Source organism: Alligator sinensis, unplaced genomic scaffold, assembly GCF_000455745.1.
Source record: "Alligator sinensis unplaced genomic scaffold, ASM45574v1 scaffold697_1, whole genome shotgun sequence".
In the NCBI taxonomy this organism is placed as follows: Eukaryota; Metazoa; Chordata; order Crocodylia; family Alligatoridae; genus Alligator; species Alligator sinensis.
The window spans coordinates 334,648-361,733 of record NW_005842426.1 but is presented as its reverse complement, the minus strand read 5'-3'; positions in this window follow the sequence as shown (position 1 = coordinate 361,733).

Sequence of the window (27,086 nt, the reverse complement as noted above, 5' to 3'; positions counted from 1 at the left end):
TCCGCGGCCCCGGCCCGGGCTCGGGGCCCCATGGCCGCGGGGCGCCGGGGGCTGCAGCCCGGCTCCGCTCTACGCAATCCTACGTGCCTGCGGTGCGGATGAGCGAGGGCTCCCGCAGGCAGAGCCGGCTGCGGCGCCAGCCCCGGGATCGGGGCCTCGCAGTGCCTGCCCGGGGGCAGCGGGGCTGGGGCTGCCCTGCCCTGTGTCGGGCAGGGAGAGGAGGGGTTGCTCCCTAGGGACCCGGAGGAGGAGAGCTGCCTTGTACCTGCCCAGCATCTATCTACCTGTGCTTCACACCGGCTGCTGGGTTCAACCTCTCTCTCAAAGGGCATGGAGCTCCTCTTGGTTTCCACCCCACCCTGCTAGGATGACCACACAACCACCCTAGTCCGGCAAGGCTTTGCATGTGGCCAAGACCGAGCACCCCTTTGTACCGGTGCAGCTTGGATGCTGGGACAGTCGGGAGAAGAGGTCATTACCCCCTAACCCCGTAAACCAGAGGTTCTCAACCTCTTTGACCCGAAATACTCTTGGGGAAACGCCAGCTCTTTGCTGTCGCTTGGGTTTTTTTTACTATAGACATGCAAGAGAGCGATATTTTTGCAGCATGCCCAGAGCAGAGCAGCATGTTTGGGCCCCTCTGGGTTTATCCGGTGAATCACACGTGCACACCTAGCCGTGCTAATGCTGCATGGCACCCTTGAAAGGATCTCAAGGCCCTGGCACCCTGGTTGAGAGTCACTGACCTAGACATGGGGCGGATGGGGCAGACAGGCTGAATGGCCGTAGGTCAGTGGGAGCTGCAGGCCCCTTCGCTGTTGCAGCACAGGTGAAGATGCCAGCATCCGTGCCTGGATCGGTGACTCTCAGACGGGGTGCCAGGGTACGCTGGGGTGCTGCTGGCTCTCTTGAAGGGTGCCAGGAGGTGTGAGGAGATCAGGGAGGTGTTAGGAGACAAGCACTAAGATCCGCCCAGGCCCTCCCTGGATAATCCCCCGTTCCTCCTGCCGGGCCCCTCTGCAAAGCACTGTAATCTATAAATTAGTACTCTCCCTCTTCCCTCTGGCTACTAATTCACACAGAAAGAAACTTCAGATCCAGAAATACCCGACTGCTTCCAGGTGAGCAATTGCTGTCGTTGCCATAGGGATAACAGGCAGGGTTATCCAGATTCTCCCTTCGGGTGACAACTGAGAAGCCCGTTGTGTGTGCACAGGCAAGGGGAAGTGGCCGGGGACTGGGGGAGGCACGGTGCAGGGCTGGCAGCAGGATGTGGCTGGACCTGGGTCTGCACAGAGGTGCTCTCAGGGAAGGTAAACTGAGTCAGGGGAGAAGCAGCCTTCGCAGTTCACAACCGGGAGCAGGAGGGTGGAGGTGACATGGGCAGGTTTTATAGGATCACAGGAAAATTGGGCTGGAAGGGACCCTACAAGGTCACACCGAGTCCAGCCCCATGCTTGAGGCAGATCATCCCTGACTAAACTGTCCCATCCACATGTCTGTCCAACCTGCTCTTGAAACCTTCCAAGGATGAAGGTCCCACAGCCTGCTCCAGTGCCTGCCCACCCTCAGGGTCAGGGACTCCCTCATCTCCAACCTAAATTTCCTCTGCTGCAGCTGGAGGCCGTTGCTCCTGGCCCTGTCCCCTACGGCCACCGAGAAAAGCAAGATGCGTAGACCATTGCCAGGCCTTCCCACCTGCAGCCCAGTGCAGCCCCCAAAGAGTTAAGCATGCACTGAAGAGATGCTTTCCACCTCCTGATACACATCCTAGTAGCAGGGAGCATTTTTAAACAAGCTGGCAGCACCATCTGGGAACTGCCGATTTCCACCAAATAGTTCCCGCTGCTGCCTGGTAAAAGGAGCTGTGCCCTGTTCCCCCCCAAGACGCCGCCTTCGCTGAGCACCCAGGCTACCATGTCGTAGGTGAGAAACCCATCCACCCCACCTGCTATGGGCAAGATGAGCACTCGGCAAGGAAAAACACAGCTCAGATCTGGCATTATTTCTCCACTGTAAATCCTTGCCCCCCTCGGAGACCGCCCACGCCACACGGGGGTAAAACAAGGACTGCGTAGAGCAGGAGTGGGAGGACCGGCCATGCCATTTGGGAGGCAGGAACCTTTGGCTGCTGTTTGGTTTTTAACGACAGCCAATTTTTTTTTGTTTTAAATCAGACTTCCCTCTTGCAATCAATACCAGGTTTCTTAAACAAAACGCTTCCCTGTATGAATGGTCTCTGCTGGATTATTTCACCTGACATCCAATAGCATTGAGGCATAGGCGAGGACCCAAGGAGCACTTTGCAGTCAGAGCGTCACCATCTGAACTGCGAGCGCACACGCAAAGCTGCCTCCGCAAACACCCGTGGGTGTTTGCCCATGAAGATTTCTCATGTCTGCACACAGATGCCCCAGGCCTGCAGTCTGCAAACCTCTGCTAGCACACGGCAGTGCTGGTTCAGCCCCTGGGTTTCTGTTTGCACCTGTATTGGTGCATGCTTGCTTGGGTGCTTATAACCTGCACGCGGCGGCTCGGTGCCTATGCACAATCCTCCTCCAGGGACAAGCCCCCTGGGTAACAGACTTACTGGAAACATGGGTTGTTTTGGAAGGGAATGCCACCACCATTTGCCAGCACCCTTTTGCCAACATCTACCTGCTTTTGCAGCCTGATAACTTCAAGCTGGTAACTGGAGATGCCATATCAGCACCTGCCAGCTCCTGGGAACAGGGCGTTACTCATGCTGGGGCCAAGGCTGCCAGAAGGCCTGGGTCTCTCCTGCACTCCCAGCGAAGTCGGCAAGAGCTGTGCATGCTCCTCTCCTCTCAGTGCCGGGCTCTGAGGCTGCCTGGTCCTCAGCACAAGAGGTGTCCCTAGGCAAGGAGGTTGTGCAAAGGATCTGCACGTGTCAGGGGTGTAGGTCGCATGGGCAGGTGACAGGTTTCCAGCAGGCAGGACGGGTTGCTGCACATCCTAGCCCTGGCATGAAAGAACCATCCTCTCAGCCTTTTGGTGGATGGAGAACGAATGCCTCCAACCTCGTTGTTACCAGCTGCTGAACCCAGCGTAACTGCCAGCTGCTTTCCCTGACTCTAGCCTTGCTTCAGGTGCATTGTTTTAGACCATGCTGGAGGGGTAGTTCAAGGCCTTCTCTGTCCAAGGAGGGTGACTTATGCAGAGGTACTTGCAAAGGGCCAGTCTGGCATCCGTGAGCAAGCAGCGGATGGATGCCCACCTCCCTGGGGAAAGAAATCAGCCCTTGCTGATATTGCAGGGTTGCTGGTTGTAGCCACATTGGCCTAAGAACATAGGCAGGCAAGGCTCTTTGGGCAGATGTGCTGTCTTTTATTAAACCAGTTTAGTTGGTCTAATACAAGATAGCCCATCTTACCCAAAGAACCTTGCTGATATTGGTAATGCAGCTCGGAGGTCCAGGGGGGCTCTGCAAGGAGCGGACTCTGCAGGGGACAGCCAACAGCAGCGTTTCAAAGCCCACGGAAACAGATGAGATTTATTTACAGGATAAAGAGATGCTCCCATCCTCACTCCTGAAGTGAAAGATTCAGCCCTGCCTGAATTGCACTGCTTCTAGCATGAGAGTGGAGAAGAGACCCAGATGTGCATTCCCTCACCTTCCCAAACAGAGCAATCTATCTAGGACAGCCAAGGTTACTGCCATCTTCCCTTGGTGAAGTGCAATATTTCCTGTGCGGCTGCTAACGAAAGAACCCCTTTGTTTTCTGCACTGAAGCTTCATAAACCACGGACTATGTTCTGCAGATTCGATCATTAGACATATTGTGGTTTTCCTAATTTCACACAAGCACGCGTGCGCGCGGCGCTATCTCAGGACAGATACAGATGTGTGTTTCCTAAACATGACTGCACAACAATTAAAAGGAGATCGTCAACATTAAACGCCGCCCTCTGTGATCATTTTTCAATTGTTGTTGGGTGGGGGGAGGACAAAACAGACTTCCATCTCCATCAGATAATTATGAACAGTCTCTCTCACCGTTTTATATCAGAGTAGCAACAAATCTCTTCCAGCATCGGCTTTACAAGACATGTTTAACCACCTTTCAAGAAGAGCATCTAATTTCCACCGCGTGTGAACTGCATCCAAAGGATGTGCACTGTCAGGTCTGCTTATGAAGCAGAATCGAGCGCATACCCATGTTTTATTAACTTGGTAAGGCAGCCCCTGGTAATTAAAATGCATGCTGCTTTGGCAATTCCCATCCTCTTTGCGTGGGCGGATTTTTTAAATTTTTTTTTTAAACATGCTGTGGTAACCTAAAAAAAAAAAAAGGGGGGGGGCGCGGCTACAGCATCTTGGCTATTTCGTTTGCTGGTTAATCTTGTTTATAGTGCATGGTTTTCTGTCGGTGCTTGGAGGTTTAGCAAGAAGTCTCATGGCCACTTAGAAATCTGCTGTTCGGAGAGAGAGAACTGGCCTTCGCGCAGCACGAAAGCAAGTAACCTGGCTCAGGTTCTGGCCCTTTCCCTTGCAGCTGAGCTCAGAGCTGACAAGGCCTTTTTTAATAATGGGAGAAGAGACTGCATCATCCGATTGTCCCATTAACATAATTTATTTAATGGGCCCTTCCACCCCCCCCCCCCCCCCCCCCCTCTCTTGTGGCCCCCCCCCCCCCCCCCCCCCCCCGGCTTTGGCTTCGAAGATTCAATTAAAACAAAATTTGCAACTCATCGCCGGAGTATTCATTACGCTACCCAGGATCTTTAAAAACAACTCTAGCCTAGGGAGGGTTCATTGCAGAAGTGAATCTACCGATGTCTTGAGCAAACGGGGTGGAAACGGTTGGGCAGGTTGCAGCCCGAAGCGCCGCAGGGGGACAACATGGCGACACACAGGCCAAGCAAGCACAAGGCGAGGAAGGGGATGCTGGGAGCCATAGGTTCCTCAAAGAAAAGAGGTTTCTGCTTGACAACAGCAGCTCGTTTCCCATCAGTGCCTCTCCTTCCACACCAGAGGAGGATGAGAAAGCCACACCTTGCAGCCCGGCAGTGCCACTCTCAGGATGCTCGAATGCACCCCTTGTGCTGCCCTAGTCATTTAGTGGTAAGCGTGGCAGGAAAGCATGCTTGGAAAACAGCGAAGAAGGAATTATTTGCCCAAATGGCTGCTTTTTTAATTCCTTCTTTCACTGGGTCTTCAGGGCTGGAGGTACACATCCTGCTTCCAGCTCCAGCAATCCAGGTGGGCAAGTGCTGGAGAGACACTTCAGCCCACCTGTGGCTCAGTTTCCCTATCAGTAAAAGGGGTAACCTCAGAGGATGCTGCAGGGAGGAAATGGGAGCTCTTGGTACAAACCTCTGCAGCTGCAGTGTTTGATGCACACCCCCAGCATTTTCAATAACAGCCTGATATGCAGCTCAGCAGGGCTTGAGCCAGCCTGGGAGATAGGCTCCCAGTGCCCGGGTCTTGCCGCCTATGCAAGTTGTCTCACGGGTTTCAGTGGAGCTAAGCTACTAACCCTGGGTGAGGTTACCAGGACTGAGGTTTCTGCAAGAAAGAAGAGATCTCTCTGGACAAACACATAGTGAAACCCCCTCCCTGTGACCACGGGTTGCTTGCAGATGCATCTCCCAGCTGCCATAACACACAGCACAGGCTGGAGGGGACCTCCACACATCATCAACCCCTGCCAGAAGCAGGATCATCCCTTTCCAAACCATGCCATGCAGGACAGGCCTCAGCCCTACAGCCCTGGAAAGACCCACCTAATACTTGCAAGGCTGCCATCAAAGGAGGACAACTGTGCTGGCAAGGACAGGGCACATATTTAAACAGCTGTGAACCTCAGCAAAACTTTCCTGACTGCCAGAATAACTGGACAAGGGAATCAGCTGCCCAGAGAGGAGCTGGTATCTCCCTCACTAGAGATCTCCAAGACGAAGCTGGATGAGTGGCTTGGAAATAGGGGTTCGGCCTGGCCAGCCCTGGAGGTCTCCGAGTCTATCCTGTGGTTTCAAGCCCTGCTGTCCAGCACTGGGGGCTTGCACATGCCCAGCCCAAAGACCCCCGGGCAGATGTGGAACAGCCACGTCACATCTGCTCCCAGGAAATGAGATTGCCCCTGGTCCCAGGTGAGCATCGCCCCTGGGCGCCTGGGACAAGAGGCCTCAGAGACACGAGCAGGTCCCTTCTGCTGCCCCTTTGCTCCCAGCCCACCCCCAATACAACAACGGGGGAGGGAGCTGCTGAGGAAGAGGCTGGCCTGCCAGATGCTGGGGAAAAGCAAAGCGCTAACCCACATCTTCACCAGAGCTGGTGTGAGGAAGGCATCAAACCCATGTCACACCCGTAGCACCTCTGCAGTCCTGCACTACAGACAACCCCAAGCTCCTCGCGCATCTCAGACAGAGGTAGCTCTCTACAGACCCCGGGCAGCACCCTGGGGAAGGGGAAGGGAGGACCTGTCACTCCATCGCTTTTAATTCAGAGACGTGCAGCCAGCCCGAGAGGACCTGGTTTAGCGGCTGCTGCTGAGCTGTGCCGAACAGGAGCGCTGGGATGGCAGTGCCGCCCACGGGCTCGTGCTGAAGTTAAATGCATACAGATTGCATCTCATTCCAACAACCTGCTTCCTGCTCCCACACGCAGCCGAGGCCTGCTGCACGCCGAGCTTTACTGACTTCTAGCACAGCTGCCGTCTCCTTGTGCAGGGGTTTCTGCACCTTGCTGGCTTGGGACTGAACCTGGAAGCCCTGGAGAAGGGCGCCGGCATTGGTAGGTCTGCAAAGCCACCCCTGCTTCCTTCACACTGCCACAACTTTCCTTCCTCAGGCTAAACTGACTCTGTCCCCCGCCCCAGATGAAAGCAGTTCTGCCTCCGGTTGTGCCTCGTCTCTCTCTGCTGTCTAGATACCATAGCTCCACATCTGCATTGGGTTGCGCGAGTTGTTTTAGTAATAGGTTAGACAAGGATTTGCTTGGCATGGTTTGGATGGAGAAGATCCTGCCTCGGGCAGGGCGTTGGACTGGACGACTTCCAGAGGTCCCTTTCATCCTCACTTTTCTAGGATTCGAGGATTTATCAATCTCTTGGAGGACACTGCAAAGTCACTGCGCATCAAGTTTGCAAACAGCTCAGTGAGTCAAAAAGGGCACTGGGCAAGTGTAACGATTGATGGGGACAGTTTGATAAGCAAAGTATATAAAAGAAGGCTTTGCTTTAATGCAGCTGAAAGCTGGAGGGGTGAAGCAGGTGGGCCACACACCCTGCGCAGGGATGGGACTCTAGGAAGCAGCGACTCAGGGGTCAGGGCTGATGGTCAGGGCAGTAGGAGTGCAATGCTGCAGCTGAGAAAGCAAATGTAATCTCTGGATGTGCAAGCGGTGTTCCCAAGAGCAGGAGATGGACGGGGCTATGTCTGCACACAGCTTTAGCCAGACCGTTCCTGGGGTATTGTCCACGCTCTGCAGAGGAGGCTGAAATGTGGGAAGGATTCAGGAAAGCTGCCAACATGACTTGTGGTCTGCCATTCCCCTCTCAACGAGGCTCAAGCTCACGTCTCTGGAGTTGTTCAGTGCACTGAGAAGAAAAGGTGACTCCATCTCCGTGGCCCTTGAGGTCTCCGATTCGGGTGTGCCGGAAAGGGGGTGCTCGGGACCAGGGCTCTGGGTGGGAGCTGGGTGCATCCCCCATGGGCATCACAGACCGATGCCGGAAGCAGCGCTGATAGCAGAGGGCTCTGCCCGAGACAGAGGCAGCGGGCGGCAAGTGGCATGGACACGAGACAAGTGCAAATCTCTGGCAGCGAGGGCGCTTACACTTTGGAGGGGCACGCTGCAGCGAGGGGGTCCTCCATCACTCCAAGTTTGCACATCAAGCCGATGGCCTTCCCACCAGAGTACCTGTAGCTCGCACAAGGCGTGATACATTTTGGGCTCTCCCCATGTCTCCTCCAATTAGCTGATCAGCATTTCTTCCCCCCTCGACAACACAGTTGCTCTTGTGATTCACGCACTGGGGTCCCCGTCTCTCCCGGATGTTCATGCCAGCCTCATCCTCCCTCTCTGCAGGGCTCGGCGAGGGCAGCCGCTCTCCGGCTCTTTGGGAACATGCCCAGGAGAAGCAGTGCTTGTGCCACTTGTCCTCCCGCTGCTCCAGTCTCTGCTTCCCCCCTCCCCTCCTCAGCATGCACTTGGCAGCGCTGCCCCTGGAGAAAAAGCCAGGGGCTTCCTGGCCTCTGCCCACGCTCTTGCTGTGGGGAAGGAGTCAGTGAGTATCTCCAGCCCTGTTTCCACAGTGCCCGGACAGCGCTGCATGGAGGGCAGACCCGCGCTGGGAGTTTGGTATCATGCTGGTCCCCAGAGCTCAGGGGCAGCCATCAAGCTGGACCAATACATGGAGCATGCTGCCTCCAGTGCCTCGTCCGTGCCCACAGAGCCAGGACCCTGCCCCCAAGATGCTCCCCACCACCTTCCCAAAACGATGGCCCTTGCATTGGGCTGCACAGCCCTCTTCTCCCATGAACAGAGGTTCCCCAGACATCCACCCCTTCTCTCCTGCAAGAGGTGCATCCTGGCACAGCCTCAGCACCCTCCTGGGGGATCTCTGGCCCAGCCGGTCACTGCAGCCAACATCCCTGCCCACCTCTGGAGGTAACGGCGAGGTATGCCGCCCTCCGACGAGAGGTGCAAGAGCCCTGTTGAGTGCCGGGAACTCACCCCCAGACCGTCCATCCTTCGTTAGGATTGCATGCCTCTGCCTTGGTCCATCCACAGCGCAGCCTTCTCGCACGCTCCCGTGTTGCACAGCTCTTTGCTCGGCTCCTTCCAAGCAACCGAGATGGGGCGGGAGGTTCATTTCCACCGGCAGCGACACCTTCGGCAAATGTGCCGTGTTTGGTGATTACGATCCCCCGGGGTCCGGAGGGGATTGAAATGAAAAGCCACTTAAGTGAGCACTTGAGTAATTAATCAGGAGGTTTCTGAGGAGACGTTTTCCGTAGCAAAGGAGAGCAAGGCGTTGCGTCGGGGGCGAGCTGCAGGGCCGGGATGGAGAGAAGCAGTTCCCCAGCAGGTCCCCGCACCCTCAGACCCCTGCAAAAGTGTCCTTCAGAGGAAGACAGGACACTAAGGAGGGGTGAACATTTTGTAGGCATCTCCCAAGGGCCCCAGGGAACAGGCTCCGTGCATGGGCCCAGAGGTCCCAGCCCCGAGGTGGCTGCTCTACGCCTGCTGTTAGTGGCTCCAACAGGTCCAGGCCGCTGGCCCTGGAGCTCCTCTTCCTCTCCCCTGGCAGGGCTGCCTCTGTCTCCGGCTCCCATGGAGGGGCCCTCGAGGGATGTCTGCTTTCTAGCAAGCCTAAGCAGGCTCTCTGTCATCCCAGCCCAGCAGCTGCTTCTGGCTGGTGCATCTGGCAGCCCTGGGAGCCTTCCCTGTACAGCAGGATGCCTGCGTGCAAGATACCCTGGTACAGAAGAGGACAAGGCTCTGGGCATCAGAGGAGAACATAGAGCTGACAGAGAAGGCCATGGGGAGTGCAATTGCACCTTCTGGCTGAGCACTGAGCCTCAAGTCCTCTATCCTGTCACCCCCTTTAAAAGTAGGAGCATGGGGAGGTGCAGTGATTTGCCCAGGGCTGCTCAGGAAGTCGGTAGCAGAACCAAGAGCATCTGCAGCATAAGCATGTCCTGTCGGGAGGGGCATATCTTCCAGCACAGTCACCAACAGACCCAGCTGTCCCGGGAGCTCACCTCGGGTTGTCCTACAACTATACACCCACGTTCAGTCTCAACCCAGACCACGAGAGGCCCTCTCACCATCACGCCGAGCCTTCACCAAGGATGCCTGGAGGATGGGATCAACATGGCACAGTGCTAAGGGCATCTCCTGCACCAAGCAGCCGTTTGCAAGGGTGTGCCGGGTGTGCCATTCTCGAATCGGCCAGACGTCATCCCAGCATCACTATTTGCACTCAAATACGATTGACAGCAAAATCCACTCCATTCCCTTTCCCTTCACAGCCCTGGGGATAAGGAGGATGGATCCAGGCCTGCCCACCGCATCCTCGGCTTGACCATTTGACTGGCAGTTTGTGCCAGACATCCAGTCTCATACAGACAGCGTGCATGCACGATCACAACCAAAGGGGAATCACCTTCCCATCGCACCTGATTCACGTCAGAACTTTAATTTTAGGCAAATTATTATTCCTGGTTGGGCTCAGACCCCGTCCCTGCAGCTTGTGATACAAACATTTTCATTGCCCAGACTGGCACAAATAGAAACAGGGCATAAATAATGGCAGGAAAAGGGCAGCGATGCCGAGCACCACCGTTGGCACCAGAATATATGGGCACAGGCTGGCCAGGCAACCATGGAGGCTGGAGATGGGAAGCGGGCTTCAGACCATCTGATGGGAGCAGTGGGGGAAGGAAGTGAAACCTCCCTGCAAGTTTCCTGGGACAGGAGCCGGGAGGCCTCTCCCATTCCTGGGTTCCCATAACTGCATGGTGTTTTTAAAGTCCCCTCTTAATAACCTCAGGTGTTACAAGTAATCTGTAAACCAGGGACCTCTGCGCTCCTCTCTTTCAGTGCCATTACATTTACATCGCCAAACACAAGCCATTGCTCTACCTGGCATTTAGCTAAGGCTGCAGCTGCTCCATTCCCAGACCCGAGGCAGGGCACTTCGTGGCTGGACGCTTGCCTGACAGCTCTCCCCACCCTGCAGCTGACCCAACAACAGACAGCACCAGCCCTCCGGATCCCCATGTAGTAACCTGAAGGCATTTATTTTGCATGCGACTGATTTTTAAAGCAATGTCCCTGTCACTTCCAGAGGAACTGCTCTATCCTATAGCACAATTGTTGCATCTCCTTGAGTCCCTTAAGTGGGGAATTAAACGACCCTAAGAAGAAAGCACCAGGTTTGCATCCTCCTATAGCGGTGTACAAGGAGGAACACATGAAACCCAGGTGGGTTTTGGTAGCTGTGGGTCAATTAAGGACAGAGGACCACTCAATCACACGCGGATATTGGTACCACCATTTGCAGCCACTCCTACAGATCCTGCTATCGCCTGGGCATGGTCTGTGCAGACAGCACTGAGCAGGAACAGGTCTGCAAAGGGGCAGGCCATCCGGCTGGTCTCCCCCATGCCCCTGCACTTCCCTTACACTGACTCTCTGCTTCTTCCTCTCACTTACCAGAGCATCCCAAGTTACCAGACTTCATGCCCAGGTGCAACTTTACCGGGTACAATTCACAAACTCACTTAAGGGAGCATCAGCTTGCACAGAGCCACCAACCTGGAAGCTCCCAGCTCCATCCCAAGCTCTCTTGCAGGTGGCTGGAGTGACTTTGGCCTTGTCACTTGGGTCAGCCTTTTCTCGCTGTGGCCGCTCAGCTCATGGGACTTGGCATCTGATGTCCCCACCTGCGGCTCCCATTGACTTCACAGGCACTTCAAAGCACGTGGCTGCGCTGAAAAATCAGTCTTCGGTCAGCTTTGAACACTGTGGTCTTCCCAGTGCCTCAGTTTACCCCCCTGTAACTGAAACAGGGGGCATGGGAAGGCACTAAGGAAGCACCAAACTCCCTGGGAAGGGAGCTAGTACAACACGAGAACCCCTCAGGGTGTTTTTTCAGTGAACAAAAAAGCAGGTTGATTGAAATGTTCCCTTCTGCCCAAACTGACCCATTAGCAGACAGTTTAACCCTTTAAAACTGTCTAAGCAGCAGCTGTTTGGCAAATGTGGTCCTCCTCCCCTGGTAGAGGGACATGGGGTCTCCAATCCCGCTGTGTCCGAGTTAGTTCAGGCCCAGGCGGGCCTGGCGTGGGCTATTCTGCATTGCCGCATGCAAGGAAATCTCCAGGCACTGCTGAGCTGCGGTGTACCAGGCTCCAACTGAGAGGTGAGGGTCTGCACCATGCTACCCAGGTCTGGTTGTCTGCCGTAGACCCTCAGACCCACAGGTGCAGGCAGAGAAAGCCATGAGGAGCAGGTTCAACCCGTACCCACGTCCTTTCTAAAACACGTCCCTCTCCCGGGGAACCAAGGTCTCCCTGCTGCTAGGGTCTGCTAGCACTTCCCAAAGGCTCCTGCATTACCAAGAGGCCCTGCGCTCGCACGGGCACGCATCCTGCCTCCTTGTTCCTCCTGGGACGGACTCCACAGAGGGGTGGGATATGCGGATGGCTCTGGGGGGGTCCCCGGGCTGCACATCAAGGGCCCCGGGCACAGCACGGCTGCCTGCAACACACTGCCAAAGCCCCCCCGAGCCGCGCTCGCAGGTCTGAAGGAACAGCTGAGGATGGCGGAGATAGCTGGGAGGGGGGACTGGTTTCAAGAAGGATTTATCTGGGAAGGCCTTTTGGGCCAGGCTGTGCAGCAGGGTGACAACATAGCTGCAGCCCTAGACACCGCTGGTGGTTGGGGTTCAGGCCCCTTTCCTGCCCGGGAGAGGATCTGAGCTGTAAGGTCTCACTGGGGGCAGAAGGGGAGACCTGGCAACCTCAGCACCAGACCCCAAGCCCCCTGCCCTCCAGCAGGTGTGCCTTTAGGAGCCAGTCGCAGCAGTAGGCTGTTATCTTTCATGTGAACCAGGCACTAGCAGGTGGGTGGAGAAGACAGCGCCCAGCCAGCCTGGGGCATGAGACAGGGGTGCCCGAGGGAAGCCGATCTCTTCCGCTCCAGGAAATGGGATGCAGCTGAGCTAAATGTGTGCCCTTGGTGCCAGGAAGGCGACTGGCATCCTGGGCTGCATTGGTAGGAGCAATGCCCGCAGATGGAGGGCAGTGATTGTCCCCTCTGTTCAGCACTGGGGAGGCCACATCTGGAGTCCTGTGTCCAGCTGTGGGTCCCCCACTATAGAAAGGATGTGGACACATTGGAGAGAGTCCAGTGAAGGGCAATGAAAATGGTTGTGGGGCTGGGGGACAGGACTGGTGAGGAGAGGCTTAGTCAAATGGGCTGAGTGAGTCTGCAGAAGAGAAGACCGAGGGGGATTGAATAGCAGCCGTCACCTCCCTGCAGCGGGGCTGCAAAGAGGATGGAGCTGGACTGGTCTCAGTGGGGGCAGATGACAGAAGGAGCAATGGGCTCTCATTGCAGCTTGGAAAGTTGAGGTTGGATATGAGGAAAAACTTAGCAGGAGTGTGGTGGAGCACTGGAGAGGGGGGGGCATCTCCATCCTTGGAGGTTTTGAAGACCCGGGTAGACAAAGCCTTGGTTGGGATGATGGAGCTGGGGCCGGTCCTGCTTGGAGCAGGGGGCTGGTCTCGATGTGACCTCCACCCCCATTTTCCACAATCCTGTGATTGTAAATCCCAGGGGAGGGTCAGACCCTTCCTGGCAGCCGGCACAGAGGATCTGGCCCTACGGGGAAGCCGCATCCATCTGCAGGCACCACACCTTGGCTTGGGAACAGGCAGCGAGCGCTGGGACGAAGGGCTTCCCCTCCTGGAGCAAAGTCGCTGTCAATGCGGATGGGGACGGCGGCTAACCAGACCCGTGGTCCTGGCAGCGCTGCCTATGCTCTCGCAGAGAGGTGCAACGCTGCCACCCAGCGGGCAGCGAGGGGCACGGCATCCACGCGTGCGGGCTTGGGACCAGGAGCCCTGGTGAGGGCAGGGGTCCCCCAGTGCCCCTCCAAGCAACCCCGCACAGACCGAGAGCCGTGTCGTAGGCACCGTGCCCAGCTCCCAAGTCCTTTGGCTGGCTCCTGCCTGGTTCCCCCAAAGGATAAAATCAGAATCAGCAGCACAACTAATCACTCAGGGGCTTCGCTGCTACATACGGACTCAAAACCCACCCCTCTATATAGCTCCTGGGCTGCTGTGACACAGATGGACGGCCTGCTCTGGCTCTGGGGCATCGAGGCGTGGAGCCGTGCCGGAGGCTTGGCTCTGCTTATGTCCCTTCTCAGGGCAGCGTGCAGCACAATGCACCAGGTCTCGCCTGAAAGCATGAGCTGGAAGCGTGGGTCTTGCTTCAGCTCCTCAGCTTCCCACCATGCTGATAACTAACCTGCTGCCTGGGCTACAAGGGAATAGGAGTCAGGCCCCGGTGCTGCTGCTGCGCCCGTGCTGAGCAGCTCAGGGAATGGACCCAGCTGGCGTGAATCGTCTTGCACTCGTGTGTGACACCGTGCATGCAGACTGGTGCATCTCGTCTGAGCTGCACGCTGCAGCTCCAACCCCACCACGACACTGTCCTCGTGCCCACCCCTTCTCCAGGGACGCGGGTCTCTCTTCAGGTCCCTGAGGCATGGGTGTTGGAGCAGTCTCTGGGGAGGGAGTTTTGCTGCCAGGCCTCCTGTGTCTGCTTCTTTACCTTGTGGGTGGCCCAGTTGCTTGGGGGACCGCTCTGCCACAGGCGGGGGCAGGACTGCGCCCACCAGACCGCAGAGAGGACACGGCTGCTGTCCTCAGAGGGATACGCCAGCATTGCCCATGGCTTCATGCTCCGGGTCTTGCTGCATTTGTAGGCCGTGGGCTTTGCTGCGAGGTGTGCTAGGTGCCAGTTTGAATGTGTAGTCCTGGGAGAGCGAAGTCTGAGCTGTGTGAAGGGTTTTATAGAAGAAAAAACCCCATAGGATCCTAGACAAGTCGGGCTGGAAGGGAGCTCCAGAGGTCACATCTAGTCCAACCCCTGCCTTAGGCAGAATCAGCCCTGTGCAAACCATCCCAAGCAAATCCATCATCTGACCTCTTTGTAAAACTGCTGTCAGCCCTGACACGACACAGGACCCTCACACCTGGACGTGCCACAGGGAAAGCAGGGGGACCACGCGAGCCAACATCCTGCTTCTATAAAAGATTGCTAATATTCACTCAAGTGAGCCCAAGCAGAGACCATGCCCCTGATACAGAGGAAGGCAACCCCCTCCCAGTCGGTACCTATGCTGACCAGGGAGCAAAATCCCTTCCTGACCCAAGATACGGCATCGGTCTGACCCCGAGCGGTGGGCTTAAGTCCCAGTAGGAGCACTGGCACAGCCCCATCCCTATCCCCAACCCGGGCTGCATCTAGCACCCAGCGCTTCTGAGGAAGGGTCTGATGCAGACTGAATGCAAACAGACCTGCCTGCCCTCAGAGTCAGCATATGCTGGGTTACACCCTCCAGCTGGTCCTGGTTTGGGATGTCCGGCCTGATGGAGAGCGCAGACAGCTCATGGTAGACCTGTAACACAGCCCTCACTCACCCCCTCCCCGGCTCTGACGTGAAGCCTGCTCCATGCAGCAGTCCTCTGTCCCCTGCACTGGAGCCTTCCTGAGGCCCAGCCCTGTCCACGGGGCCCTGCTGTGCTGGACACGATGCTTCGAGAAGCTGCACGCGTGGGAAGGATTCTCAGCACATTGCAGGATCGGACCCGCAGCCTGCTACAGGGAATGCACGCCATGTTCCTGGTCTCTTGCCTGTGTGCTGGGAATAAGGGTGGAGGGAAACAGGGGCAAGCACGGGGGTGCAAGATGACCCCCACGCTGGCCTGTCTGCCCTGCAAAGTCACATGTAATCTTGTCTGCCCTAAGATGCATGTAATCTTGTCTGCCAAAGACAGTGGTGCAGCTAGAGGCACCTGTGCCCCATGCTGCCCCAGGGCCTGGGCTTCCCTGCAAGCTGCTGCCCCTTCCCAACACCGCTCAGCCCCCCGGACTCTGCTCGTGCCATCTGCCCAGGCATCCCGGGGAGCAAACCGTGCCTTGCCCCTGGCTTGCTCCAGCCTGCCAAGGCAGCGCAGTGCTGGGCTTCGGTGCGCTGTGCTCGGAGACGGGGAGGGATCAGTCTGCTACCAAATCCCACGGGTCTCCAAACAACCCCAGGGGTCTCCGAGCAATGCCAGCAGCCCCCAGACAGGGCTGTACTCTCGCCGCAGCGTGGGCAACCAGAGGTGAGCATTAGCAATGCTGTCTGGTGCCCCGCGCGGGACCCCAAGGGACCAGGGGAAACTCTTGCCCTCACGAAGCAGCAGGCGGGGAAGTATCTCCTCTTAAATCTTCTTGCAACAGTGGGGCAGAAATGCCGGCATCCCATCACATGAATGACAGCCGGGCAGCATTTGGGGGTGATGCTATTCTTTTTTTTCCACCAAAATCCACAGCTCTGGGCTCACGGAAGCACTTTGTGACTTCGCGCCACTATTTTGCAGAACTTTGTCATCCAAATCTGCCCCTGGCCCCTAAATCAGAGACTAGAAATGTGCCTGGATATTATTTAAAGACATTTTTTTTTCATTTGAATAGGAAGAGCAGGCTGCTTTCTTTGCTTCTATGTCAGAAAATAGAGGGCTTTGCCCCTCTGAACGGATGCCGCATTTGGGGCCAGGAAGGACTTTTCCCCTCTGCTCAGACTGGCATGGACTGTGGGGTTTGCCTCCCTCTGTAGCCCCTGCCCAGACCCACTTGAGTATATATTAAAAAGCATTTACAGCAGCAGGACGTTGGCTGCTGTGTGTCTTCTGCTTTACCTGGGACCGGTTCAGGTGTGATGCCCCGTGTTGTGTCAGGGCTGATGGTAGTTTTGCTACGAGGTCAGACAATGGATGTGTTTAGGTGGTTTGCACAGGGCTGATGATGCCTCAGGCAGGGGTTAGACTAGATGTGACCTCTGCAGGTCCCATCCAGCCCCACGTCTCTGGGGTTTCCTCAGCTGGGATGAAACGCTTTGCTTCGGGCTGAATAAAACATTTTGTTTTCCCCCTCCCCTGATGTTTCAGACCCAAAACCGAGCTGCTACTCTCACGCCCCTCCGATCTCTGCCGTCTCACCTCACTAACACCAGCCACCCGGACTCTATTCCCACACGCGAGTCCGAGTGAAAAAGTCCTGCGGCACTACCCGGTGCAAAGGCCTCTGGCTCGAGCTTGCAGCCGCTGATCCTCAGGGCTTCGCAGCCTACGTACACACCAAGGTCACCTTCTCCACCACTGGAAATGCAGCCAGCAGCAGGGCAGAGCCACCGAACCGTTTCACAGCGTGCAGCAGTGCCGGGGAGCCCGGCACAGCTTTGCAATGCACAGGCAGGGATTGGGAGGCTGGCGGCCCTGGAGTGCGGCCAGCGGGCTAGGGATGACCTCGTTAATCACCACAGCCTCATTACTGCTGAGAAATGCCTCTCGGTCCCGCAGCCCCCGCACACGGGGAGCGGCCGGCCCTGCAGGGTTGAGTCCCTGTTCACATGCACGGGGCAGGTGAGATCTTGAAGCCGCTGGAGTTTGCTTCCTGCAAGGGTTTGCAGGACTATGAGCTGGTCAGGTTGCACTGGATCCCTCCCCAGCCCATCCCAAAGCAAACAGGCCTTTCCAAGCATGTGCTGCACCTCTGCCACCACAGTACCTTCCCCAGGTGTGGTAAAAATATGTTATAATCTAGTCTTTATGATTTTGCAATAACGTTTGTGTAGCAGCTGTGTGGTAAAAATGTCTCATCTCCCTACACAAAGGCTTCACAGCTGAGAACTGTTTAGCTTCACTACATAATTGCTTCTGCATATTATCACACTTGCTTCTGCTAAGGTATGTAGGCCAATGATAGATTTACGAGTAGCACTAGACTTCTGCACACATAGCCAGGAACAGATGCAATAAATAACTCCTTACGAGAGATAGGAGAAGAGGGACAGGGAAAGATGCTGATGTGAAGAACTCAGACCCTGACCGAAGAATGACCAAGATGGACTTAAGGACGGCCCCAGGGAGGAGATTTAAGATGTAAATGAGACATGTATGTAAACCGTCATAGAACATGTACCTGCTAGACATATGTTGTAAGACGTAATACTTGGGCTGCCAATAATTACGCGACACGTTAGAATCTTTTGTTTATGTTAGCTATAAACAGGAACCCCAGACTCTGTTTGGGGTCGACTCTGATTTGAGTAAATTAACTCCCTAGTCGTTCTGTTTGCAAACAATACATTTAAAATTGGAACCAGCCTGTGTGTGTGTGACTCTCCCCTAGGGGTGGATTGGACAAGCCTCCACGGGCACGAAACTAGCAGTTTGTGCAACACAGGGCTCGTGGCTCCAGCCCATGGGAGCATCTTTAGCTTGCAGGACAATTAAGGAACTTCCTTGCTTGCCAGCTACCCTAGAGGCCCAGGCTTTGCCTCATGGCAGGGTGTTGAGGTAGGGTGCACAGTCAAGTAGGGGCACGAGTCTGGCCCTGCCTGCTAGCAGAGTCGTAGCAAGGACACGCGCAGGTAGAGGGAGAAGAAGGGCCCTTCCTCACTGCATGGGAAACAGGGCAAGCACTGGGGTGGATGATGACCCCCACGCTAGCCTGTTTGCCCTGCAAAGTCACATGCACAGGGCAGGCGGGATCTTGCACTAGCATGTCTATGTCATGCATCGGTATGTCGGTGCCCTGCACACCCCAGCCACGGTGTAATCAGCTCCCTGCAACACAGCACCATCCTTGTGAGATGCACGCCAGCCCCCACGTCCTCCAGACACCCCGAGGAGGAATCCCAACACCGAGCCGGCCCGGGCTGTGTCCAGACAGGGCAGCCGGTCACAGCAGAGACTCACAGGACTGGAAAATGGGTGCAAAGTCTGAAGAGCTGGCGAGTGCACTCACCTCACTGACAGCAATGCACCAACACTATTCCCGGAGGGCACCGTGCTGCCAACAGACAGCAGGTACTTCCTACTGGGGGGTCTCATGAAAGCCATGCTGCATATGTGACCAGACTTGTAAAGCTGCATGAAAATGGTTTGGTTTGGAGCAATTAGGGGAGAATTTTTATGGGAAAAAAAAGAAAGTGAAGCAGCAACTTTTCTTTGGGATCTCATGGGACTTTCCTTCTGTCTCCACTGCACTGGGTGCCCCCAGAATGCAGCTGATGCTTGGGTTTGGCCTCCTTTTCTTTTAATTTTCCACTAAAAAAACCCCCCTGTAAATCAGTTTCTAGGAAAAATGTTTCTTTCTGACCAGCCTGAGTCTTGGCCAGAGCTACAAGGACTCTTGTCCATGCCCCTGAGACCACAGCCAGCCCCGAAGGAATCCACGGGAGAGGCCAGGCCCTGCCAGACCTGCTTTGGGCACCACAGCAGCTCTCTGTGCCCGGGTTGTGAGTAACCATGAGCCGCGAAGGCTGAGGTTGACTTTGCACGCATGACCGGCCACCCCTGCATGTTCACTAGTCGCAAGCAAAGAGCTCCGGACAAGTAACCGCAACAGGGTAGTGAGAAAGCTACCCCCGCCCAGTCTCCAGAGATGCCCATGCAAGGCTGCACACGCTTGCACAGAGGATTCAGCAGACTTCTGTGTCCAGGGTGGACTGTATCTGCTAGGACAAAGATGTCCAACCTGCAGCACAGCACAGCTGCCACGAGCAGCCTCTGTGTGGCACGCGGCAGACCAGGGAGGGAGCAGGGAGCACAGGGCAAGGAGCAGAAAGCAGAGTGGTGGATCAGGCAGGGAGCAGAAAGCAAAGCATAGGATTGCGCAGGGAGCACAGAGCAAGGAGCCAAAAGCTGAGCAGCAGGTCAGGCAGGAGAAGGGGATCGGAGCAGCACTCAGGGAAGGCATGGGGCTTGATTTGTGGCACACCTGGCTAAAAGGTTGGCCCCTGCCGCTCTCAAATGAAATGCCCCCCGCTTCTCCAAACAGCGCGGCTGGCGTAACGCCGGAAGGGGAGACCAGCACACAGGCCGATCTCATCATCCACCCCGCCACCTCCCAGCAGCACAGCGCCCTGCCCCGTTAGCTACGCACATGCCGAGGTCCTCGGTGCGCTGGGCCAAAGCCAGCCCGGCCAGCATTACAGGCACCGCGGCAGACTCCAACTGATGAGCCATGACAAAAGCAACAACAGAAGTGCGACGTGACCTCGCAACACAATCCCATCGGTAAGCAACAGACCCCTGAGAAGTAACATGTCACGGGAGTCACCAGACAAGTGCTCGGAAACCTGCTTTGATCCCACCCCTAGCGCAGACAAGGGAGTTTGGCCGTCGGCGGTGCTGCTACCTGATCCAGACCCAGCAGGATCTGGCCCAGTGGAAGGGCATTGTGATGGGCATGTGGTCAGGCTTCACCGTCTTAACCGGGTCTGCAGTGCGACCCCACAAATTAACAATCCACCCTGGATTACCAGGCGCTGCGGTGCGCGAGCTGAATGCAGCGGCTTAGGAAGTGCAGCCGGGGGGTGCAGATGCCCTCTCCGTTACCGCAGTGGAAATGCAGAGTCGCTCCGCTAAGATTGCTCCAGATTGCACAAGGCTGGACTAGGACAAAGCTCATCCCAACAGGTCACCGTGTCGATCATGCCACACGTGGCCCAAGGAAGGGGCATTTGGTGCCCAGAAGCTTGTCTCACATCTCTCCCAACTGCACGGCTCATCCAAAAAAGACTGCCACCAAGCCAGCCTCGCTCTTCACACACCTGCATGAAACCACCTACAGGAGTGCAAATTAGACAAGGAATTTGCCCCTGGTTTTCACATGGATCGAAGGTCTATTTGTATGCCTTCATTTACTTGTGTGTGTCCAAGGGCAGGAAGTAGAAATCTCCATTGGGTTTGTGACCTAGAGCTTTGCCTTTCAAACTGGGGCTATAAATCATGACATTATGGCAGTTCGTGCCTCATCCACAGAGCCCACATCCTGCACTCTGCACTGGTTTGTGTTGGGGGGACTGGTTGGGAAAGGCAGGTCGGGTGACTTAGCTGCCCAGCCCGCACCCCTGCAGCAAGACCTGGGGATGCAGCACTTGGTTGACACTGCAAAACCCCTTTGCAGTGAAACCTTTGCTTTTCAGAAAGATGCACACCCAGAAAGCTCAGAAAAAACCCAGAAAGTGGGGGGAAGGATTAGAAAAGCACACCCAGCAACTTGCCTCTGAACCCCAGCGACTCGCCCACAGGTCAGCTCCTTGCACAGGGGTGTGGGCACTGCAGAAGGCCCCTGCCCATAGCAGCCGTGGTAGTGGCTGCTTCTGGGTTGGGTCCCTGACCCTTGGACACATTCAAAGACATCAGCACCTCAGTCCAGCACAGCTCCAGTCTATCAGACCAGGTCACTGCTAGGTCTGTTCTCACTGGGAATACCTCTCACAGCACCAATGCAGTGGAAGACCTTGCTATTTCCAATGTACCAGGGCCTTCTCCCCAAGATCATCTGGTCATATTTTCCTCCCTCCATTTCCACTCTCACCTGTTTGTGCAACTATCCATTTCCTACCCTGGGACATGCTTTGCATTGCCATCGATTAGAGCAGTAATAAAATGCTACCAGCCCACCATGGACCAATGCTCTCTCTCCGCTGTGTGGTTCTTCATTCAGATTTTGCTTTAGAAAAAGGCTGCCAGGTGTAAGAGGAATGGGGGAAAGACTTCTGATGTCCCAGTATCACAGCCCTGCACAAGACACTAATAGAAAAGCCTAATTACTTGCAAAGGATGCTGGAGTGTCTCTTCAAACAAGCCGACAGAGCTCCTTGCTAGTTCAACACGGCCCATACTAATCTGACGGGGGGAGGGAAATTCCTCCTTGACCCCAAACAGGGTGATCGGTCTGACCCTGAGCAGAAGGACAAGACCCTCTAGCCAGGAAACTCTGGCTTTAAGTCCCAGCAGGAGCACTGGGACAGCCCAGTCACGACCCCCAGCCGTGGCTGCAGCCGCACCCAATGCCAAGTCAACGGACTTGCACTGGTCAAAGAGAAGGCAAATGAGACCCAGTGCAATTAATGCCACCACATCTTTCCAAACCACCAGTGCAGAGAGGAGAAGTGAGGCTCAGCTCTCAGCTTCCCCGCAGGGATTTACTCTTGTTCGAGCACGAGCAAAATTTAACCCGCCGGTTTCTGGGTCGGTGGTGTGCTGATGCTACAGTTAAGATGAGGCTGGATAGGGAATGCTACAGCTAAGATCACGAAGGCACTTCTCCCCTTCTCCGCTCTCTCAAAGCCAGGTTTGGATGGATCTTTAGTGTCCGAAGCAAAATTAATAGCTGCATTTCCACTGGAGAGAGTGGATGGTAGAGAGCTCTCTGCCGCGTCAGTCCGAACGGGTCGTAGAAGCGGCTGCCACCGATCAGTTCGTTTAGCAAGACAGCATTAGCAAAAGGACTCCCTGCTTCTCTCCCCACCTGTGGAGCTTCCCGGTCCCTCCATCAGTCATGACAGTAAAGACCAAAGCTCTGCGAACAGGAGCCGCTGACCCCAATAACTGCTCATGGAGGGGTATCCGAGTTAACTTGAAACCATCCAATATGGATTTATTAATGCTACCCATCAGGGCACTCGCCCAGCTTTGCAGGCAGGTTTGGCAGCACAGCATGAGGCTCCCTGCCATCGTGGCTGCACCGCTACCAGCACCCGAGGTAACTAGCTGGAAGCTGTCATAGGTATGTCCGCAGGGGCTGCTGTCTCTGCTTGGACTGCAGCATTGCTTTAACCTTAAACAACCTCCCCCTCTTCTCCCCACCACCTCCCAAAGGGCAGGAGCTAGCCCCAGGGAGAGGTCTGTTAGCACCAGCCCCCTGGGAGCCCTGGATGCATCCCCTAGTTGCTAGTCCTCTCCCAGAGGATGCCCCTGGGGTCGCCAGGGTACATCTACATGGCAAAACATGGGTGCGTCTGCAACGCTAGCTGGGTTTGCAAAGGGCTGTGGGCCTGTGCAGGGCTCTAGCACAGGTCAGCAAACAGGACGAACAGCTTGCTGGGAGCCCTGCATGCAACACCTGGTTGGCAGCCCATGCTGAAGGCCACGCTGCTGTGGCCTCACTGCTATCATTGCCAGGGCTAGCTGGGCCCAAGGGGAGCACATGAGAGCACATGACATACTGATTGCACAGCACATTGATTTTACTACACACGAAGAGGGGAGCAACACACAGCGCCCAGCCCTGCTACTGAGTAAATCACCCGAATCCAAGGTAACGACCTCCGCTTGCAACCTGTAGTATCCTCATTCAGCTGGAAACCCTGCAGTGCTCTGCTCCTAGAGTCAGCTTCATCCCTGGGTAACTTTTACTCAATGCAAACCAGTGCTCCTCTCATCTAGTGTCCAGGTGCCCTCACAGCACCTACGGCCGGCTGCCAAGAGCTGGCCATGTGTCTTCTTACCCTGGAGTGAATTTCCTGCAGAGTAAAATCCAAAGAAAGCCAGTAAAATCTATGTGCACACCCTAAGCTCACATGCACACATCTACCTGTCCCATGATTACACTTTGCTGGGCAGGTTTTGCAAGGCTTTATATGCCTATGGCTTCCAAGCCCATGCCAGAAGCCTGTCTCTGTCCTTTTGGAAGCAGGCACTGGGTTTTGGAAGGGGTCCAGCGCCCCCAGCTCTGGGGCAGCTCGGAGGAAGAGGTACGTTGTGCTGTCAGGACCTGTCTCACTGCCATGCCACGGACGGCTACGTTTCCCAGAGTCCCACAAGCACCTTCTAGTCATTCCTGAAAATACAAGAGCTCTCAGTGAATAATTAATTGCCATCATCCAGGATCATCTTTAATGAATGAAAAGGCAGCCATGGCAGGCAGCCTGCTGTGCTGGGGAGCACGGGGCTGGGATGAGCCCGTACCTCCTCCTGCATGGCTTCCCCTGGGGGGTTTCAAAGGGGAACTCACCTCCTACCAGGCAGGAAGATCTGCTCAGAAATGCCATTCGCTTCCCTTGAACACGATCAGGAGCATTCAGCTCAGAACCATGCCAGCTTCCCTTTCCATGGAAAGGATGCTCCCGGGACACGGGCACGGGACCCAGCAGAGACACAGCCATCGGGGAGGCTGGACAGGCATTGCCAGGCCCAGCATGGCAGTCTCAGAGCCTCCACGGGTGTTTCAAAGCAGCCTCCTCCTTGGGCTGAAGGAGACCTGGGCTGCCCACAGCTCGTGGCAGGTCCTGGGCCGGTTCCATACAAAGGGTTTAAGCTGCCAACGTGGCCGGCAAGGGGCTGGCACTTTGCATCCCCTGCTCCTGCTGGAGGTTCCTGGCTAGAGGGTCTTGCCCCTTTGCTCAGGGTCAAACCAACATCATATGTGGGGTCAGGAAGGGATTTTACCCCCTGGTCAGGACTGGAGGGGTTTTGCCTTCCTCTGTAGTAGGTCACGGCTTTCTGCCTGCAATCTCTTGACAAGCTTCTTGCTTTCCCTGTGGCAGGGTCGGGCGCGATGCCTGATGCTGTATCGGGGCTGACGGTAGTTTTGCTACGAGGTTGGACAGTGGCTGCGTCTGGGATGGTTTGCACGGGACTGGTCCATGCCGAGAGGAGAGGAGGCAGGAATCTCTTTCCAGGGATACAGGCATGAGCTGGGAGTCACTCCCTGCATCAGACTGACTCCAGATTTACAGCGGTGGGATGGACATCAGAGCTCGGCCAGGATGCCTGGTAGCCTGTCCTCACCCGCTGGCGGCTGGGCCCGGATCTGCAGCTGCGTGGAGCCGGGCCTCGGCAGCAATGCAGCCCAGCAGCCACAGGGAGGCATCAGGAGGATGCGCTGGCTTCTTGCAAAAACCAAGAGAGCTAAGAAAAGGCCCCGGGCACAATTGCCTTAATGAAGCTGGCAGCTGGCTGCAGCTCGCAGGCCCGGACATGCTGCATGTCAAACCCACCAGCACTCTCGGCTCCCATCAGAGCAGAGGTGCCCGGCACAACAAATCCCCATTTAAAGCAAAGCTGGGCATCGCGGCAGCTCAGCAGACTCATCTAGCGTATGCTCTCGGCGCTGAGAAGCCCGCACCTTTCCTGGCTCCTGCAGAAATCAGCTTCCTCCTGCCTCCATCAGCCTCTGACGGCTGCATCATAAATGCCAGGGACATCCTCATTAGTGTCACCGGGAGCCTGGCAGTGGCTTCCAGGGAGAGCACGGCAGAGACCGCTGCCTGGGAGTTTTTAAGCCTCTTATGCACAGCAGTGATTTGCAGGGCGATGCGTGCTCGGATAGTCACGGAGGTGAAAGAGCAGAGGCAGTTTCGGGTGGGGAGAGGGGGCGAGAACAGACCAGGCACCCTCTCTGCAAACCTGTGCCCCAACGCCAGCTCTGCAAGGTGACAGCGACCGTCTTCTGGGAGCTCAACCCCGGGGGCCACGGGCATGGGTCATCTTTGCAATAATATTTACAGCACTAAGTCCTCCCACTCAGGCCAGACCCAACAGGGACAGAGCCACACTTCAGCTCCTGGGCTTTGCCAGTGAGCTGGTGGTAACGTCACTAGTTGTTCGAGCCGGACTCTGACTTCGGCTTGAATACGGAAAGGTCCTGGGACACAACAGTGCTGCCGTGCTCCCAAAAAGCGCTTTGTACAAAGAGCACCCAAATATCTCATTTCCTAGCTCTCCCCAACTTCTGCAGCAGATAATCTCTGTTTGCAGAGAAAAGCATTTCCCTTGGTTGCACCAGATGGCATTTGTTTTAGGTGAGCCACCCAGGCTATGTAAATACACCACCAGAAAGAGCACCAGGTTTGAGAAGAGATCCATTCAGATACACATACAAACACGCACGGTAAAAGACCCGTGGACGGGTATTTCAGGCCGTGACATGAAGTTTACCGGAGATACATCTGTTCATACCCGCTTTTGTTTTGCATTAGCATGTAGCATGAGCCCCAAACCCCCAAATCAAAGCATTTATAGGCCAAGCTGCTGGGCAGATCAGTGGCTGTCGGCGGTGTTGTGCTGAAGCATGTCACTTTTGAGTTTCCAGCTTGCCGAGGCCCGAGCGGCTGTCGTGGGGCTCCCCGGTGCTCGGCCCTTTGGAGAACGCAGGCACAGGTGCCGACGTCGGAGGACTGTGACAGCGGCGCTCAGCCTGCAGCCCCTGGGCTGAATGCGGCCTGCGGGACTGCATCATCCAGCCCTCGGGGTCGGAAATGAGCAGCCAGGGGAGCGGTGGCAGCATTAATTGCCTCAGCTTCCAAGGCCACAGCCAGAGTCACGGCAATTAACTCTGCCACCCATCTCCTGCCACCGTGAGGGCTTGATGACATGGGTGCTTGTGCCAGGTAGTGCATGGAGCTGCTGAATCTGGTGTGCTGGATTCAGCCACTGATTCATGGCTGAATCCAGTGTGCAGGGTTGGGCTGGTGCATGGGGTTGCTTTGCAGCCAGATCCAGTCCACGGGGCCAGGCCTGAGCACCAGATTGCACTCATGGACCAACCTGGTGCACTGACCTCATGCTGGATGCAGTCCATGGACTGACCCAACACCCAGGATGTGGCCCATAGACCATCCGAAACCACCCCTCCAGCCCAGGAGGCCAGGAGGTTGAGTGCCACTGGCCCAGGGGATCTGGACACGCAGCTTCCATGAGTTTCGAGGGCCAAGGTGCAGTTGGATCCCCCGCGTGCTTTTGGAAAAGAAACCTCTCCATTGTGGGCCCCTGTTTCCAGCCATCCTGGCTGCCTCCTTTCCTTTCAGATGGCTTCAGCTACATCCAGCGTCCTGGAGCAGGTGAAGCTCAGTGCACTGGGTGCTCAGCTGAAACCAGTCTCTCGCTCAAAGATGCCCCATAGCAGGAAGGGGAGAGGAAGTGGAGGAGCCCCTTTAACAACAGTGCAATGGCCGGGAAATCCCAGGGCCACTGTGCCATTGCCCAAGGCCCACTCAATGCTGGGGGCAGCCAGGCACGGGGGTGTCGACACCGAAGCCTCGGGTATGGCGGCTGCCCACTAGCCCGGGTACCAGCAGCACTGAAGAGGCAGCAGTCTGGGCTCTGGCAGAGGCTACTGCAGCCATCACGGGCCGTCTGCTCACACTTTCTGTAGCCGTGTGCTGTTTCTATAGGACCTGTTGTCTCAGCAACAGCAAGGCCAAAAAAGCATCCCAGCACTTCTCCATGCGGGCCCTCCTCCAGTGCCTTGGGGGATCCTCTCCTTGCAAGGATAGGCTCAATGCTTTGTGTGCATGCAGGCAGCAAGTCTGGTCCCTGGAAGGGGGCTCGCTGGCTCTGTCACATCAGTGACCGGTCATCTTTCCCATGTCAGAGATCATGTTTGTCTTGGCGCTGTCCTGACCAGGCAGTGCGGGGTTGGAGGGTTAAGCTGTTGCACCAGGAGACCCGAGTTCTTGGCTCACCGTGGACCTGGTGTGCACCCTTGTGTGGGTCCTTTATCCTGCCTATGCCTCAGTTTCCCCATCTTTTAATAA